The 16,495-nt window shown below is 38.9% G+C and overlaps 1 protein-coding gene across 4 annotated transcripts in view; it reads left to right on the top strand.

The window, feature by feature from the left end:
* CRTC1 (CREB regulated transcription coactivator 1) overlaps nt 1–16,495 on the top strand; it is a 49,555-nt gene that overhangs the window by 3,192 nt on the left and 29,868 nt on the right. The gene's annotated exons all lie outside the window — the stretch shown is intronic.

The raw sequence follows: 16,495 nt of genomic DNA, 5'->3' as shown, positions 1-16,495 counted from the left end.
GTGCAGATCTTTTCAATGTATGACTCTCCATATGCTAGAAAGTCTTAAGAGTTTTAAAGAAAATTTGGGCATAGCTTGTGACCTGCATTTTAAAGGTGGGTCTTGTTCAGTTAGAGATGTTCTCAGGTTTCTAGGATTGGGGTTTTTTGTAATATACATTGTTAAAGTTACTCAGTTTTGAGGGATTTCATCCGGAGCTGTGTTTGAGCTCCCTCTTATGGACCTTGCAGTCTTACCTTAAAAAAAGAAAAAAAGCCCCCCCCCCCCCCCCCCCCAACCCCTAACTCCAAAACCACACCAACTAGTGCTGTCTCCCAGCCCCACCTGCCTGGAGAGCTGCGCTGATGCTACTGGAGTGAAAACAGGGAAGAAAACTGAGGTTAATGGTGATGTTTGGAAACATTCTGCAAAATTCCAGCACCGCTATACAGTCTTCTGCACGCAAAGACCCCCATGCAGGCAGCTTGCAGAAAGTGCCTCAGTGAGCCACTACTAACAGCACTTCTCAAAAAGAGGGTATTTAGTAATGACCTGTATTCCTCAGTGATACAAAACTTATTTTCTGTGTTGCCAGGCACATAATTTAATGCTTTGTCAATCTGTACGATGGTGCTGTGACAAGGTTTGCTTGCATATTTTTAGGTGCTACCAAAAGTTGTGTATGCCTGCATTGCTTTTCTGAGTTCTTGAAAGCTATGTGAAGAGTCAGTGTTTCTATTTTAAACCTGAATATTTTTAATGTGAAGATCCTGTTTTAGTTTATTTTTTTCAGATGGAATATATTGTAATAGCATAGCTATCCATAGGTGTCCATTTGACTGAAGCGAAATTAAATAAAATCCAAGTGAAAGCCCCATAGTTTGTGTTTGTGTGTATGTGTGTGTGTTAAAGAAACATACACAGGCACACACCTCCCTGTAACAAAACTTGTACTTACATATGAGACAGTCAGTCATTTACTTGCTCCTACTGGCTGTGGAAGAACTCAAAATGTCTCTTTGTACATTCACAGATCATCGTTCAATGTAGATAGGATGCAAAACAGTATTTAAACGCTTAGTTAAATCAGGAATGCTAATCTGTGGTTGTAAAACTGAGAAACACTAATGATGATACAGTGTTGCAATGTTTCCTAATGTCTTCAGCATGTTTTTATTAAATAATTTGATAAAAAAGGAATTCCTGACTATGTAATAGTATTTTTGAATGTTGGAAAGATATTAAAGAAATGCATCAAAATCAGGACTGAGCCATCCAAGCATGGAAGTTAATGCTTTCAACTGGAAGTAGTTTTGTTCAAGTTAATAGTATCATGAGTTTCTCTCAAAAGAGAAATGTTAGTTTTTCAAGTTCTAGCCGGTGTTTTTCTTCTTTGTTACTTTCCCAGACAGGGTTCGGGCCCTGAATGTGCACATTTCCAGACAAAGAAATAGGTCGCTTAGGCTTCATCTGTGATCTTCCTCTAGTTTCTCTGATGAAGCAGGACACAGAACCAAGTCAGTTGGTTTCCGTACCACCAGACACGCTCCCCACATCGCAGTGTCTGTACCACTGGCAGTGGGCATCTTCATTCTTGTGACAAACACAGGCTGAAATAATGGTGCACTGTCATTAATTCTTTGAAAGAATTATTGTAAATCAGGAGAGTGAAAATGCAGAGGTGAGCTACTCGCAGGCGCACAAAGAATCTCTTGTCTGTGTGCCCCACGCGGCTTTCCTTAACTCATCTGAGCTGTCCAAGGTAAACATACAAATCGGCTTCTGATAGGCCATGCTGGACAACTCGCATACTTCAGTTAGCAGTGTGACGCTGCTTCTGGTAAACCCAGTCAGGTTTTTGTTGTGGTTATTTTTTCTTTTAAGGAGACAATGACATTTTTATTATTATTATTACTATTCCATCATTGCCCTGCATTACAGCTGCTTGTTTCAGCTCTCAGTCTTTTTCTGTGCAGTGGCGAAGTCCATCTGTTTTAATGATGTAGCAAAGCCATGAAGGAGCTGTAGGCACGTGAAACTATGATTGTACAACCTCTCTGTTTCAGTGTATTAATTGTAATTCACAAGATGAACGTGTGGAACTCAGCTCAGTGTGGTGCATTTCAGTTTTCTTTAGCTTCAGCGGTGGAGAGCATTTGCAGTAATTTGCATTTATAGAAGCTGCTCATTTAGTAAGAGAATACATTCTCAAGGTTATGTACAGTCAGCTCTTCCAACTCTTTGAGGGTGATTTGGGGTTTTCCCTCAAAGAGAATTACTGAGCTGCAAAGCCATTCTTGCAGAGGTGAGCTTTGCCTGGAGTTAAGATCCTGAAAAGTTTTACATCCAGATACTGATTTTCTTGGTTTTGTATTTGCAAATTGAAGTTTTGATGCCTTTCAGTTATAGTTGCCAATATAGGAGCTAAAAACCTCCTGTAGAAGTTACAGACATGGCAAAAACATCAGTCAACAGGAGGAGTTGTTGCTGTGATGATCTGAATTATGTGCTGGCATCAGTAGAAGGGCAGAGGTAAACGAGTGTTCTGTGCTTAAGTAAAGCATTAGACCACAAAACAGTACAAGAGGAGAATATGTTATACTGAAAAATTATTTTAGTAGCAGTGTGGCTTAGGCACAAGCTTTCTTCAGTACCCGTTAGATGAAATGGAAAAGAGCGGCTCTTTACACAGTGAAAAAAAAAAAAAAAAAAGAGAGAAAAAGAGGGGGAAACCCCTAAGCCCTGGAAAGCCCATAATATGATTGTGTAAGGATGTGGTGTTGAAAACCATTTTTAACTGTAGTTACGTTTCTCAATTGGATTACTTTTTATTTTAATTTTTTTATCATGTAAACTGCATTTTTATTTTCCTAACCATCTTGCATTACCTGTGCTGATTTTGAAACAACATTTATTTTAATCTGTTCATCCAACTGCTCCTTCTAGCACTAACCATGTTTTCAGTTTTATAATCAATTTATTGATGTCATTGATTTTAGTTATGAAGCATTTACCGTCCCTTATCAAGATCAAGACCCTGATTCTTTGCTGAGGCAGCAGCATTGTGCACATTTAAGCTCCTGTAAGCTTTTCAGTCAGTGCGAGCTCTGGCATGGCTCAGCGGTGGGTTGCATCAGGATTGGCCATATTAAATCAAACCGATGGGTTTGGGTTTGTTTTCAGTTTGGTTTTTTTTTGTTGTTGGTTTTTTTTTTTTTTTTTTAAGGTGAGCTTTAGGCCAGGCAGGTTCCTGCTCTGACTAGCTGTTTAAGTTTTTCTGCAAGAAATGATCAGGTATTTCTAGACACTTTCATTGTAGCGATAATAAAATACTGATTTGGCAAAAAGTAGACATCTTCTCAAAAATGATCAATAGAGATTTAAACAAAATGTCTTAAAAGCTAAATATTTTTATTTGGTTTCTATTATCTATCTCTAATTGCAAAGGAGTGTTTTCTTGGGCTGTGTTATCGTGGTTTTGTTAGTCTCCCTGACAGCATCGATCAGTCTCTAATGGTATGTTCCACACTGACATCAGTATTTTTGTACCTGAGGTAGGATCTGAAACTCAAGTGTACTTCAGGGCACTTTTCAGCAAATGTAATACTGTATCTTAAAAAAAATAAAGAAAATAAGCTTTTCCTTGTTAAAAATAACATTTCTGGTTGCGATGGCTAAAATTTTACCCCAGTGTTTTTGTAGACATGCTGGAGTAGCTGTTGCTTTGTAGTTGAGGGTATAGGGTAGCAGACAGGATTGGAGTAAGTGGGTGAAAAGAAGCAAACTGTCAAAATCTGGCAGATTTTTTTGCGTGTGTGAACATCAGCTTGCAGCAGTGTTCGTTTTGTGACAGTGACTGGTTGCGACCTCAGTGCTGCTTCCCCTTTTTTCTTTTGGTCTAAACTAATTGCGTTTCAATAAACAAACGCGGTCCCAAAGGTTTCGGTGTAAAATTGAGGTGGTATTCAAACTTGTGAGCCTTTGTTTAACTCATTAGCTAAGATCAGTGTATCTGATAGTGCATAGGAGTTAATACTTAAAATGTCACTTTGATTTGTTTTAAATCATTTGTGTAGCATGTTCAGTGCTGTGTAAGTGATATCCAGGAACAAGATTTCTGTCAAGATCTCCATTGGTACTTGTCGAGCCAAATCAACATTGCAAAAGTGCATATTTGTTGACCAAGGATGTTTTTGTATGATCTCATTGGTACTTTATAAATTATAAAGTTGTAACTGAGTGTTGATAATAGTCTTGTTTTGCAAATTATTTCTTGGGGACTGAAACTTCTTCCCCTTGTACCAGAACAAGCCTTTGCAATAAAACAACAACACACACCCAGAAAAAAATGGGTCTTAAATAATGAAGTAGAGAAAGAAATGATGCATTCTGGCTTTAGGCTTCAGTAATAATTCTGCAGCACTTCACAATCCTGTCTAAAAGTCTGTATTTTACAGGCAGATGTTCTCAATGTGTATTACTTTCTTGCCTGCTCGGTCCATCGCTTTTCTTGACGACTGGGAAAATATCCTCTGTGATATCCCTGCTGGGCTACTAACTTGTGTTTTTTAGTATGGTTACTTATCACTACGTAGTAGTAAGATGTGTTAATGGCTGACTGCAGTTCTGTTAGATGAGTTTTCAATTAATTCTGATACCCAGCTATTACTATTTATGTTAGTATTATTGTCCTTGGACAGCCGAGGTCTCAAAGGGGAAGGAATTTGAATTGATTTTCCAAAATACGTGTATTTCCAGGCAGATGGTGATAGTTCTCAGCTCAGAAAGCATATCAGTTATTTGTGACCTGCCTTTCTGTACGTCAGTGCCTCTTTTGACCTGTTGTAGAAGCAGCATCTTGTAGCGATATGAAGCTGTGCAGAAGATTTTTCTAGCTCTGGAGTCCTTAAGTGGTGTTTCGACATCTGTAAGCTGGATTAAGGGGGGAAAAACTCGGTGGCAGAAGGGAAGACGAGTGATTGTTTCATATACTGACTTCTCACCTATTCTGTGCAGAGTCTTAATGGGGATTGTATTCATGGCATCTGTTCAGCAACCGCTAATTATTGGAGTGGTGTCACTGGGTTTCTCTTGGTTTTGTCTGTACATGCAATGAGCAAGGATTGTCTTTTAATCACAATTCCATGAGACCCTGTTCCCCCCCTTGTCACCTCTGTGGCTTTTCTCCATTAGTGAGGGAGAGCAAAATAATATCTTAAGTATTGTTAAAGTTTCCATCAGCCTACTCAGATTCAAATGTCTTATTGACCTTCTCATTGTAATTAGATTTTTCTTTTGTGCAGTGAATGATTACATTGTAAAGCCTTTTGCATTCGAAGAATTTTGACTCTAATGGCAGATATTTTTAATACCTAGGGAATTGTCTGGTGCCTCATGAGCTACAAACAAGTTCTTGAGCTGTAATAGAAGGGCTTAAGGTTGAGCTGCAGTGGGAGGAATTGTTGGGAGGGAAGAACATGCTGCAAAGGCCATGGTGGTTTTGGGGACTGGTGAAGTGTTATCTTGGTCTCATGGGCTGAAGGTCAGCGTGAGATGGCTTTCTCTGCGTGTGCACCATCAGGAGACTCGGCAGCAGCTAAATTGTGCATTTATTCTGTACAAATAGGTTTTTAACGGAACCAGCTGTGCTTGTGGCTGCTGTCAGTGCAGAGTTAGGTTCTCTCCTGGTCGCTGATAAACTCCAAAGAGTGCAAACATGCCCTGCTTGTCGCCTAATTTACGAAACTTGTAGGGTTACATAACTGAATTTTCATTCTTCAGCTAAAAATAATAAATGGAACATAAAAGCTATTTTTATCTTGCTTAATGAGGGCATCTCTGCTTTTATTTCATCTTTTCTGAGACATTTCAATAGAAGGAATGGGGTTGGTTTAGGAACTTTTATACTGGTCATTCATTGTCCATCGTTCTCTGAAGTCTTGTCCATCAACCAGCAAAGAGAGATGTTGGCCTGCTCAGAATGAGTGTTTTCTTTAAAAGTACCTTGTTAGCTAATAATGATTATTAAAATAAGTAGATTTTGAGTGTGTTATGCTAAATTTAAATACAGCAAAAAGAATTCTTTGCCTTCTGGATATCAAATAATCAATAAGCTTCAAGTATGAGGCCTCTCTGATGTATTACATTGCATTATCAGCAACATACATGCCTCCTTCTTTTTGGAAACCCTTTCAGAAAAGAAGGGTGGCATTTGCAGAAGTGACATGGGATCTGGTTTGTTTTTAAAAGCAGTGCAGATTGGGTTTGGTTCATATTGTAGCTTAGCTTGGCTCTCTGCCCGGTGATAGAGCAGAACTCTGAAGAATAGTCACTATTTTAAGTCTCTAGTTGTGCTGTATCCTGTTTTTACTTGCTACTCAGTTGTGACTGTTAAATTTTAAACAGTAAACCTTTGTTCACCAGAAATAGCAAAGTGTTTTTAAACACAGAGTGACAGCCCATGTATTAAATGTTACTATTTATTATTTATCATTATTACTTTATTTATTCAAGTTCTGCGAGGTGGCCTCTGACCAGTTCTTTGCCCTCCAACCCCCAAAATATCAAATAGTTTATATCAGTTCATGTTTTGGAGAAAGTTAGATGCAGCTAATGAGTGAAGAAGTGCCACTGTTTAAAAGTTCTGCTGGTGTGAAACAAAGAAATAATAATTTTTAAAATTGCAGCATTAAATGCTACTACCTTCTTCCCTCTCGCCTCCTTTCTCTGCAAGTTAAACATTCTGGTTTGTTCTCTTCGGGTTCACAAGAAAAAGGATTTTTGATTTCGAGTGTAATGTGGGTTTGGGTGGTTTATAAAGTGTAAGTGTACGTTAGGGGGTGAGAGCTTTTCACTTTCACATGAATTCTAGAAGACATCTGGGGGTAGAGGTCCGAGTATGTGCATAATTTTTATAACCCCGTTTCCTCACGGTTTTATAGCTGAGGCAATCTGGGGAGTTGGTTGCAGCTCCTGAAGGAGAATCTAATGGTGCCTTGGAATTTGTAGATGACTCATAACAGGACAAAACAATCCAGTTAAGCGATTTGAGGTCTTAAATAATCTCTCCAACAGGAAGGTGAAGAAAACATGAACTCATGAGTAATAATTGGCTCTCTCAGAGTGCTAGAAGTGCAGTGATGGCTAGTTGGCAGGGATTCAGATGGTTCCTCTTTAAGCTTCGCTGATCAATATATTTCTCAGCTCTTATGAATGAAATTTATTTGACTGGACTGTAGTGCTTTTAACAAAGCAGTATTACGGTTACCAGTTGGGAGAAGTTTATTTTAAGTTGGTTTATAGCAGTGACATGTTGCGCCTCAGCTGCGTGGGATAGGGCTGTATCTAATCTTTTTGGGTTTGCTTTTCCTCCTGTTCTCTGCTGATCTTTTTGGGTTTGCTTTTCCTCCTGTTCTCTACTCACTACAGGAATCGGCCAGGTGACAGGACAGTTTTTCGATGAAGAAGAGCCTGCAATAACGGCTTTCTTTCCATTTTGTGGTGCAGCCATCTTTGCCTTGGCAGTTCTTCATGGACATGCTAGCTACAAAGATTAAATGGTTTTAGATAATCCCAAAAATAAACCGATAGGAATACCTCCCTCAAATGACTAGCATGGCCATAGAAACTGGAGAAAAGAACTTACTCCATCGTCTCCTTTCTCCTTTTTGAAGCACAGAATCATTCAGGCTTGCTTTAATTTTGTAGGGGCTTTTATGCAGCTGCAAGGAACTCACGCAGGTGTTCAGTAGTTGTACACCCTTTGAGACCTCACAGTTGTACTGGTAAGCAAGTGGAACTGCAGCATATATGTAATACTATCAGGTAACCTTTAAGCTTAATCAGGTTTGTAAAATTTTAAGTTAGCTATCTTGCTGTCCCTGTTCCTCTGAGTAGCAGTTTTCATTACTCTGGTGATGAAAACCCCTTCTTCTGATTCCCAGTTTGTTTTTTCACGGCATCTGGAGAGAGCTCCTGTTTCATGTCAAGCTCTGGCTCCGTGAGATGGAGGGGGAGGATTCTGCTTCCCCTCCCCTCTGTGCAGACCCTGGCCCTGAGTTCCTGTGAGCTGGGACCATTGACAGGCTGTAGCAGAATCCCCTTGGTTCTGGTTCTTGAATATGTGGCCTTCTGTTTTGTTGTTAATTTCTGAAGTCTTTGAGAAAATTTGGGTATTTCAGTGCATTGGGAAAACCCTTGATCCTTGAACAGTATATTTGGTAGCATACTATAGCTATCCACTGGTAAAAATCGAGTGCTGGCCTTGCGTTTGCAGCTCTACTATGAGTAGAGAGTTGGTTGTGAAGTGTCTCAGTGTGGCAGGAACAACGCCATTGCTCTTTTGTGGCTGCTAAATTCCAACATATTACAACAGGTTCCTTCCCTAAAAGGCAGAAAAAATGGATTTCTTTTTCTTTTCTTGAATTTTTCTTCTTAATGACTGCGTTGGGCTGGCCTGCAGAGTTTTTCTGTTTGTGTCCTGACATGTCCGTGCGATAATGGAACAAGTGCTTGAAAACAACTTAAATGATGTTATGTTGATGGAAGAGTAAACAATGATGTAGCAGTTCTAAAAGCATGGGTTCAAATCCAGTTCATACCATATGTCTGAATTTTTTTGTCATAATTTTCACTTGGTTTGTAGTAGACATTTGGCTTCCTGTTTTGGCTTGGTAGCACTTTTCTCTGCAATATTTATTGCGCTAGGATGCTAATAGCATTAGGCCAAATATGATTGGCAGAGGCAATGAGGGAAACTTTTGCTCGGCTTGTCTGCACTTGTCTGTTCCTAGCCAGTGTTAAAATCTTCACTTTTATGAAAATAAAAACATACTAAATTTTTTTTCAAAAAACCCCACCATTGCAAACATCTTGTTACAAAGCCAATGATGGAATATTTTAAATCCCAAGTGACCCAGACAGAGCAGCTGCTATCACTGCGGATTATACCTTTCCTCTAAACTTCAGACTTCATTTCCTTTACCAGTCTTCCTGGGAGGAACAGCTGTGCCTTTGGATCCACTGCTGCGGTTGGATCAGTACTTGAAACTGCAGGAAATAAGTTAACTTTAGAAATCTGGCTTGATGGTGTTTCTTCCTGATTGTGACAGCCCAAATGAGAGAGAAATGCAAGGGATTCTCTTCTCTTTTTCTTTGATAAATTAGCCTGTGTAGTCTGTCTCCATTAGCCAGGAAGGTTTGTGAAGGAGCTAGCTATGTTTTTCTAGCGTTACTTTGTGCACCGTGTTCGCTTTTTGTTGTTGCCACGAATGGCTGATTATTCAGAAATAAAAGAATGGTGTCACTTGCTTTGCAGCAGGCACGTTTAAATGTGTTCTGATGGTGAGAGGAATGTGGCTTTCTGAGTTCCCTTTTTGTATCTACGGTGTGCATTAGCTTTAAGGGGCTGATAAAACCACCTGTATACTTGTAATTCTATATATTTTTTTATCTAGCTCTGTGGTCAAGACTTTTCCTAGAGAATCAGTGTCTTTCATCAAAGAATTTGAACAGCAGTTTCCTGATACCACATCTTTTTCTTTATATTAGGTAGAGTAGCATTAGGTGCTCTGAAAGACAATTTAAAAGAAGTGGGTTTACACCATGAGGTTTATTTTACCCTATCTCATAGGGCATTTGTTGGATTGAGGAGAAACATCTATCCTATACAGACTTCTGTGGGCGCGTGCTCAGATGAAAGGGAAAGTATTGATGTTACTAGATTTCATCATCTAATTTTTAATTATTTGGTAAATGAAAGTAAATGGCTAAAATTTCAAGTAGACATCCATCTCTTCTTTAGCCCCCTATTCAGCTATTAGATAACATGCCTAGGGAGATTTTAATCTGTAATGTCTAAATAGGGGAAGTTTTTTTTTTTCATTATTTGCAATAAATGGCTAAAAACCTGATAGAACTATGAAAATGGTCAGTATTAACTTAGCAGTTGTACTCAAACTATAGAAGCATTATATGGATTAAAAAGTCAAGCATTCCAAAAGTCTTTCCAATCTTCATTCGTCTCCTTCTGTGTGAGCAGTATGATGGTCTTTAACTCATTTATCGCATCTTCCCCCCTCCCCTAGTGAGACTGAAACCCCAGCCTCTTTCAGCACTGAAATGGATAATGGTGGTTTACTGGAGGTTGTAAAATATCTTGATTTATCCACATTGTTCCGTGTATAGCTCTGGGCCTTGGAGTGCACCCGTCCAACTTTGGTTTGCTGATAGGATAATTAAACCCCCAGAGAAGTGCTCCGCGCCTTTAGACTGTTGAGGAGCCTGAGTAGTTCAAAACCAACTTAATCTTTACAATATTCTTCTGGTGTGATTATTCTCATTTTATAGGAGGTTAACTTAGATGCGAGTGGTAAAATAGAAGGAATTGATACTCTGAATGTCCAATTTGGTACTCAGGAGGAAAACCCAACAGCAGGTCTTCAGTTTTTAAAGTGCTTTATCCACTCACAGCACAGGTCCAGCTGACTCCAGGAGTATAGTACTTTAGACCCCATTCAGTTAACCTGAAAATTAGCAGCTGCCTCTGAAAAAGTCCTTAATTGCTCAGCTGGTGTCCTGAGGCACTTTGGTAGCAGAGGGAAGACAGAAATGCCGGGGTGCTGTAACACAAGGCCTGTTCTCTTGTTATTCTTTTCATACCTTCCAGCTTCCGTGAGAGTGAAGATGAGGTTTGCTCAGGCACCACTTTCAGTAGGCAGCCCTGAATCATAGTGTGAGATCAGAGTGTCCGGCTGAGTTAGTCTGAACGTTGAAGAAATCATCCTTTTTGTGGGCTCCTACTCTTCTCTCCCATTTCCCTTCTACTATCAAAAATGCATCTGGTTGTGGAGTGAGCAAGTTAGGAGAAACCAAGCTAACCCACAAAGTTTCTCTGCTAGTTCAACCTTCTTTAACCAGATTTCTTTCAGGTCATGAGAGTTCTGGTGCAAGGAGAGGGGCAAGGTTATACAGCTTCCCTGGGAAAGAAGAGGCAGCCAGAGCACTGGGACTGTGTTCTCCACGGTGCGATCTGCTTGGTTGTGTTATAAAACTACATCCTCCGTTGCTCATGAAACTTTTTTTCTGCTAATAACTTTCTGTGTCTTCTCATTATTGATATTAATTTTAGATTCTTGGCTTTAATGAGATTGTGTCTGGGTCTGTTGATGTAGAGAGGGACTGGCAGCTGAATACCTGCTTATAATTAATGAAATTGTGGCTAACATTTAAATTTTCTTTTCCTTGGCTTACTAGGATTCTCTTTTATTGATTTATGAATCCTTCCTCGTTTAATTAAATAAATTCTAGACAGCTTTCTTGAAGGGTGGTTTTAGTAAATGGGCAGCTATTTTGATGTATATTAATTTTAGAAATTGGTTGGGTAGCAAGTGCAGGGTTTATAACATTCAAATTCTAATAAGAACTTTGGAATATTAACAGAAGAGGATTAGTGTGAGGGAAGGGAGGAGCCAAACTCTTGGTGGCCAGGGCAGTTATTTAATTGTTGGATAGTTTTTGGCAACTTGGACAGAGACATAAAGAACATTTTAAATATAATAGTTAGATGGGTAATTAGGTGATTTTTAGCTAGCGGCTATATTGCCACTAACTCTAAATGCAATAACTATGATCATTAAATTGATGTTAACTTATCTTTCTTTTTAAGACTGTGTTTGTTTTTCTTATCAACATGAGGATTGTGAATGGGAAGAAATCTCCCTTTGAAGAAAATACTTCCACTGGGATTCCATTGAGTAACTGATGTGTCTTGAGGGTTTGCTTGACTTAGTGTTTAATTTCACGTAGGAGAAAGAAACCAGATTAGTTTGGGAGACTCTCTGCCTTCTCCTTGCTCACAGAAGAGGCAGAGCGTGCACACTTAACTTGGAAAGTTTCTCTCTTGTTGCCCTACCTGTGTAACTTGAAAAATCCAGTTGTGAAGATAAAAAGGTGCTTGGTCTCTACTGTCTATCTTTGGCGATTCTGCAGAGAGGCCAGGAATGGTAATAGAAGTGCCTTTTCATTGAGGCAGAGCTTACTAGCAAGAGTTGGGCTGTGAGTTCTTTCCTAGGGAGAGACAGAAAATAGCAGTGACATACTACTGAGGATGCCAAATCGATCTGTCAGTTTAAAAACTCCAGGCAACTGTCTGTTCTTTTCTGTGGCAGGTCCTGCCTGTGGTCGATTTAGGAGAAATTTCAGACATATCCAACTGGGAAACTTTGAACCGATTTGAACAATAGGATTTACCTATAATGCAGTCTCTAAAACTTTCAGTTAATCCTTTAAACAGAATTTAATTTCCAATTAAGCTTTAATAATACATTTCCAATTTTAATCTGCACTTATTTTTGCTGCTTATTAGCCTCAACATGCTGAAAGGAAAGCTTTCTAAAGTGAAAAGCTAAAATTTATAAGAAAGCATGGTATGGAAACTGCAAGACGGCAAAAGAGCAGTTATCATGAAATCTTACTTCCTGTATTCATCAGATATCTTAGGGTTTTTTATCAAACGGACACTCCACCCTTTTATTACAGTTATGGGAATCAAATGTTTATGTATTAAAAAGGGCATTTAAAAAGAAACTTTCATAGTGGGTTTTGATTGACTTAATTCCAGTATCAGATTTGCTGTTCAATTACAGTTAAGTTCTGTCCATAAGATTGTAATTTGTCCAGAATTTTTTTGGAAGAATTTGGAGAAGTTGAAGCGTTGAATTTTAATAAATACTTCCTTTGATTCCCATCTGCATATTTTGGACACTTAGAAAGTCTGTAAGAAAACTGGATATGCTTTTAGGGATATGTTTCTCCCTCTCTCTCTCTTTTTTTTTTTTTTTTTTTTTAATGTATTGTATAACTTGAATCTCTCCCTACAAACACAGCTGTATATCCAACAAACTTTAACCCAGTCTAAATGGAAAAATTGAGGTAGTTCATAGAAATGTGTTCATATAGAAGCTAGTATCTGGAAGAATGTTCCATTGTTAGCCAGTAATTGTGTTAAATCTAATATTTTTTATTTCTTGCCAGAGTTGTGTGTGTCTTTACTTCCATTCACCAGAGTAAGATCATGTCATGTTACTGAGCTGTTAGCTGGGTTAAGAATGTAATTGCTTGCAGATTCCTAATTACTACATGGAAAAGTAATGATTCCTTTCCTGTTTGCTCTGAAGGTGCTGCTACTGCCTCGCAGGTACCTTTGCAGAAATTTATTTGTTTTAACATAACTTCAAATCTGGTGAACCAACAGTGTGTCAGCCTTTTATTTGAGAACATTTTCAGCTATTCTAGAAAACTGCTTGTACAGAAGTATTTGATTTTTAACGATCAAATTGGATTTTAACTTAAAATCTTCGGGGTTTTTTTTCTTTAAGTAGCATAAGAGAAATGCTGGTGGAGGGAAAATTACAGATTCAGTTAGGATCTGTCATTTGGGAAACATTTCTTCTGAACAAGAATGCCAAGCAGAAATAAAATGGTTTAACAAGCAAAAGCTTTTTCCTTACCAGAAGCTTTCTCAGGAAAGAACCGGAATATTTAGCAATATTTTCAACTGTCAAGGAGCTATTATCTTGGCCACATAATACATAAATGGAAAAGCTGTAATGTAGAGTTGCTAAGTTCTCATGGTTCAAGAAATTAATATATCTGGTGAACGCTAAGTAATTCATTATTGTACTTCACTGTCTAAATTCATATAGAAAGCAAGTTTGTTACTAATTGAATCTAACCCCAGGAGATAAAAGCTAGAGTTGTCATGAGACTTGTTAACATTTTAAGAGTAATCTGAATTTTTCTATTAAGAAAAGGCACTCTTTTTTTTTTTTTTTTTCCCCTTGTAAAATAAAACCCCACAATCTCCCTCTTCAGACCTAATCCCCAAACCCCAAATTGTGCAATACACTTAATTCACCTCACTAGGTAGCTGTACAGAAAAAAAAAAAAGAGGAAGTGTTCATTATAGTCACAGCCGATGTCTGTTTTCATTTCCAGTGCTGCTTTTCTTTGTGCACAGGTCCCCTTAGTAAGACTCGAGACTCCTGAGTTACCTCAAAGCATGACAGTGAAATTTGCAGGTTTTTTTGCTGATCCTCTGCTTTGAAAAATGTGAGCTGGTTTTGCTTGAGGTCTTCCGTTGGAATGACAGTAAGATCTAACGTCGCAGTTATTTAAAAATGCTTTCTTCCCAGCTGAAAAGCTGGAATTTTGAGGCACTCAGCAAACTGGCCTGCTCAGCTTACGCTTGATCTTCATAGATTGCAAGTGGCAGTTGTTGATGGTCTCTAATAAACCGCGTAGTCTGGGGGCCGCTCGTTGTTAAAAGGCAAGGAGGCTGGAGAGAGGAAGAAATACAGATCTACACGCTGGTGTAATGATATATGTTAGCAATAACAAGCAATCAGTTTTCTCATTTTTGGCACAGATCTCCAAAAGTGTTTATCGAAGGTAGCGTTACTAAAATTAATGATACAGCAAAGCCATTTAACAAGCTCATTTCTGAGAACCGCTGTAGTTCGCGATCTCTTGTGTTTCCTCGTTTCCATGTTTAACTGTAGTGGAAAGACAAATGGTCGTGACCTCCCTGTTACATTATGCTTTGAGGTAGGTATATACCGGGGAAGGCCAAACATAAAAAAACCCCAAAAAAACCCCCAACATAGAGCACCCCCACCCCTGGGTGCCTTATAGTAGGTTCTTTAAAAGAAATCAACACCTGTTGAAATAGTTACTTCAATGTTTGGCACGAATCCCAAGCAAGCCTTTTTTAACAACAAAAACATATGTATGGGCCAGGCAAAAAGCACAGCTAGTTCTGATATTGTGCTTTTAGCGATCTGCAGCTACAAGTTAGAGGGGCTGTGACTCATTAAGTGATAGCAGCGCCGAGCGTTTCTCTAATTTCATGTATGGCTTAGAGAGCGCTGGATTGTCATTGCATGTCAAAGGATAGCAGAAGGAAAGCTGGGGGGGGGGCTTTCCTGCTTTTTAGATGGGCTCTTTTTCAATTGTTTGATACAGCACACTGTGAATCTTTTATAGGTCTTGGGGCTGGGGGGATTTACCTGCCCTTTTGTTAAGGAAAGAACCATCAGCCGCTATGTGCCACATAGTTGAGGCTTTTGAGAGCGCCCGTTCCATAGAGAGGTTTCATCTTGAAGAGCCATCTTGTAAGTTTGGGATTTATTTGGTCCCTCAGCTGAAGCATAAAGATTTTGGCTGTCTGTATATTTGGAAATTGGTGGCTTCTAGGGGAGATACTGCAAATGAAAGGTACTTGAGTTGCTTTCCTAGGGATAGTTTTAAAGTCAGAAGAATGCATGCAGTTTTCCTTGGGGTTATGTTGTTTTCTCCCCCTCTATTCAGGGACTATTTTAATACATATCCCCCTAAGTGTTGGCACGATAACAAGCAGAACCGTCCCTTTTCTCTCTATCCTGTCTTGGTGCTATCAGCATGCAGCGTGGTGTCTTCGCTGTCAGCACTGCTCAGCATCCCTGCTGGTGTTACCACTGTTTTAGCAGAGGACTCTGCATAGATCATCTTGTCAACACGGAAAGTACTAGCTCTTCCTTCCGTTTGCTAGGAACATCTTCACTCAACCTCAGGGCCTTTGTGGTAAAACTGAGGAGGCAGGGCCACTTCTTTCCATCCCTCTGTTTCCTTTGCTTGAAGAAAGTGTAAAGAAAAAAAAAAACAAACACCCATGTAAACATCCCGTTTTGGGGATGCCACATTTTCTAGTACTTCTTCCAAACTTTGCTCTTCAAAATTCTGGCATTGTGAGGTGAAGGCTTTCAGATCTATTTGAATGAAACTAAACCAAGATTTGTTGATGTACACGCTAAAGTACCTTAGCAACCAACCTGCATCTAGTCCAAGATCTGAACATTTAGTCTTTAAACAATTCTTTGCTACCAATCTAGAAATGTTCTTGCATTTTAGAGTGCAAAAACAGCCAGTTGACATCTAGTGAGGAACAACATACATTATAAAATATGTACTCCTCCACAGTGGGAGGAGAAGGAGCTTATGTAAGCTCATTTCTTTGCTACTTTAATTGTAGTTTCTTGAGTCCTTGGAAGATGCATCCCTGGGAGCAGGATTGTTGTGTTCAAATGATTGCAAATTCTGCTTTTTCAGTGTAAAATAGGGCTTTGGTGGCAGTGTGTTATTAAATCTATATGTGTTTGCTGTGAACATTACAGAATTGATGGAGAAATTATTTTAAATATTGGTGCTACTATGCTAAAAAATCTATACAGGTCATTAACAAAAGATTAATCAAAAATTGTAGCTCTTAATAAGAGCTCTTGAGACAGTATAGCCTTCTGAAAGAAGTGACAATGAAAATAAGTGGATGTTTGAGTAGAAAAGAAACAACTTTCTCTTGCACACTGTTTTTTTGTACACCAGAAATGTGTACAGCTATGGGAAAGCATACTAGAATATTCTAGTAGAGAGGTGTCATTCAGAACTAAGGAATGATATCTGGCATTTATTGAAACTTTGTAGT

This window comes from Falco rusticolus, chromosome 4, assembly GCF_015220075.1.
Source record: "Falco rusticolus isolate bFalRus1 chromosome 4, bFalRus1.pri, whole genome shotgun sequence".
In the NCBI taxonomy this organism is placed as follows: domain Eukaryota; kingdom Metazoa; phylum Chordata; class Aves; order Falconiformes; family Falconidae; genus Falco; species Falco rusticolus.
The sequence above is the reverse complement of the archived record's forward strand: the minus strand, read 5'-3'. Positions and strand labels throughout refer to the sequence as shown.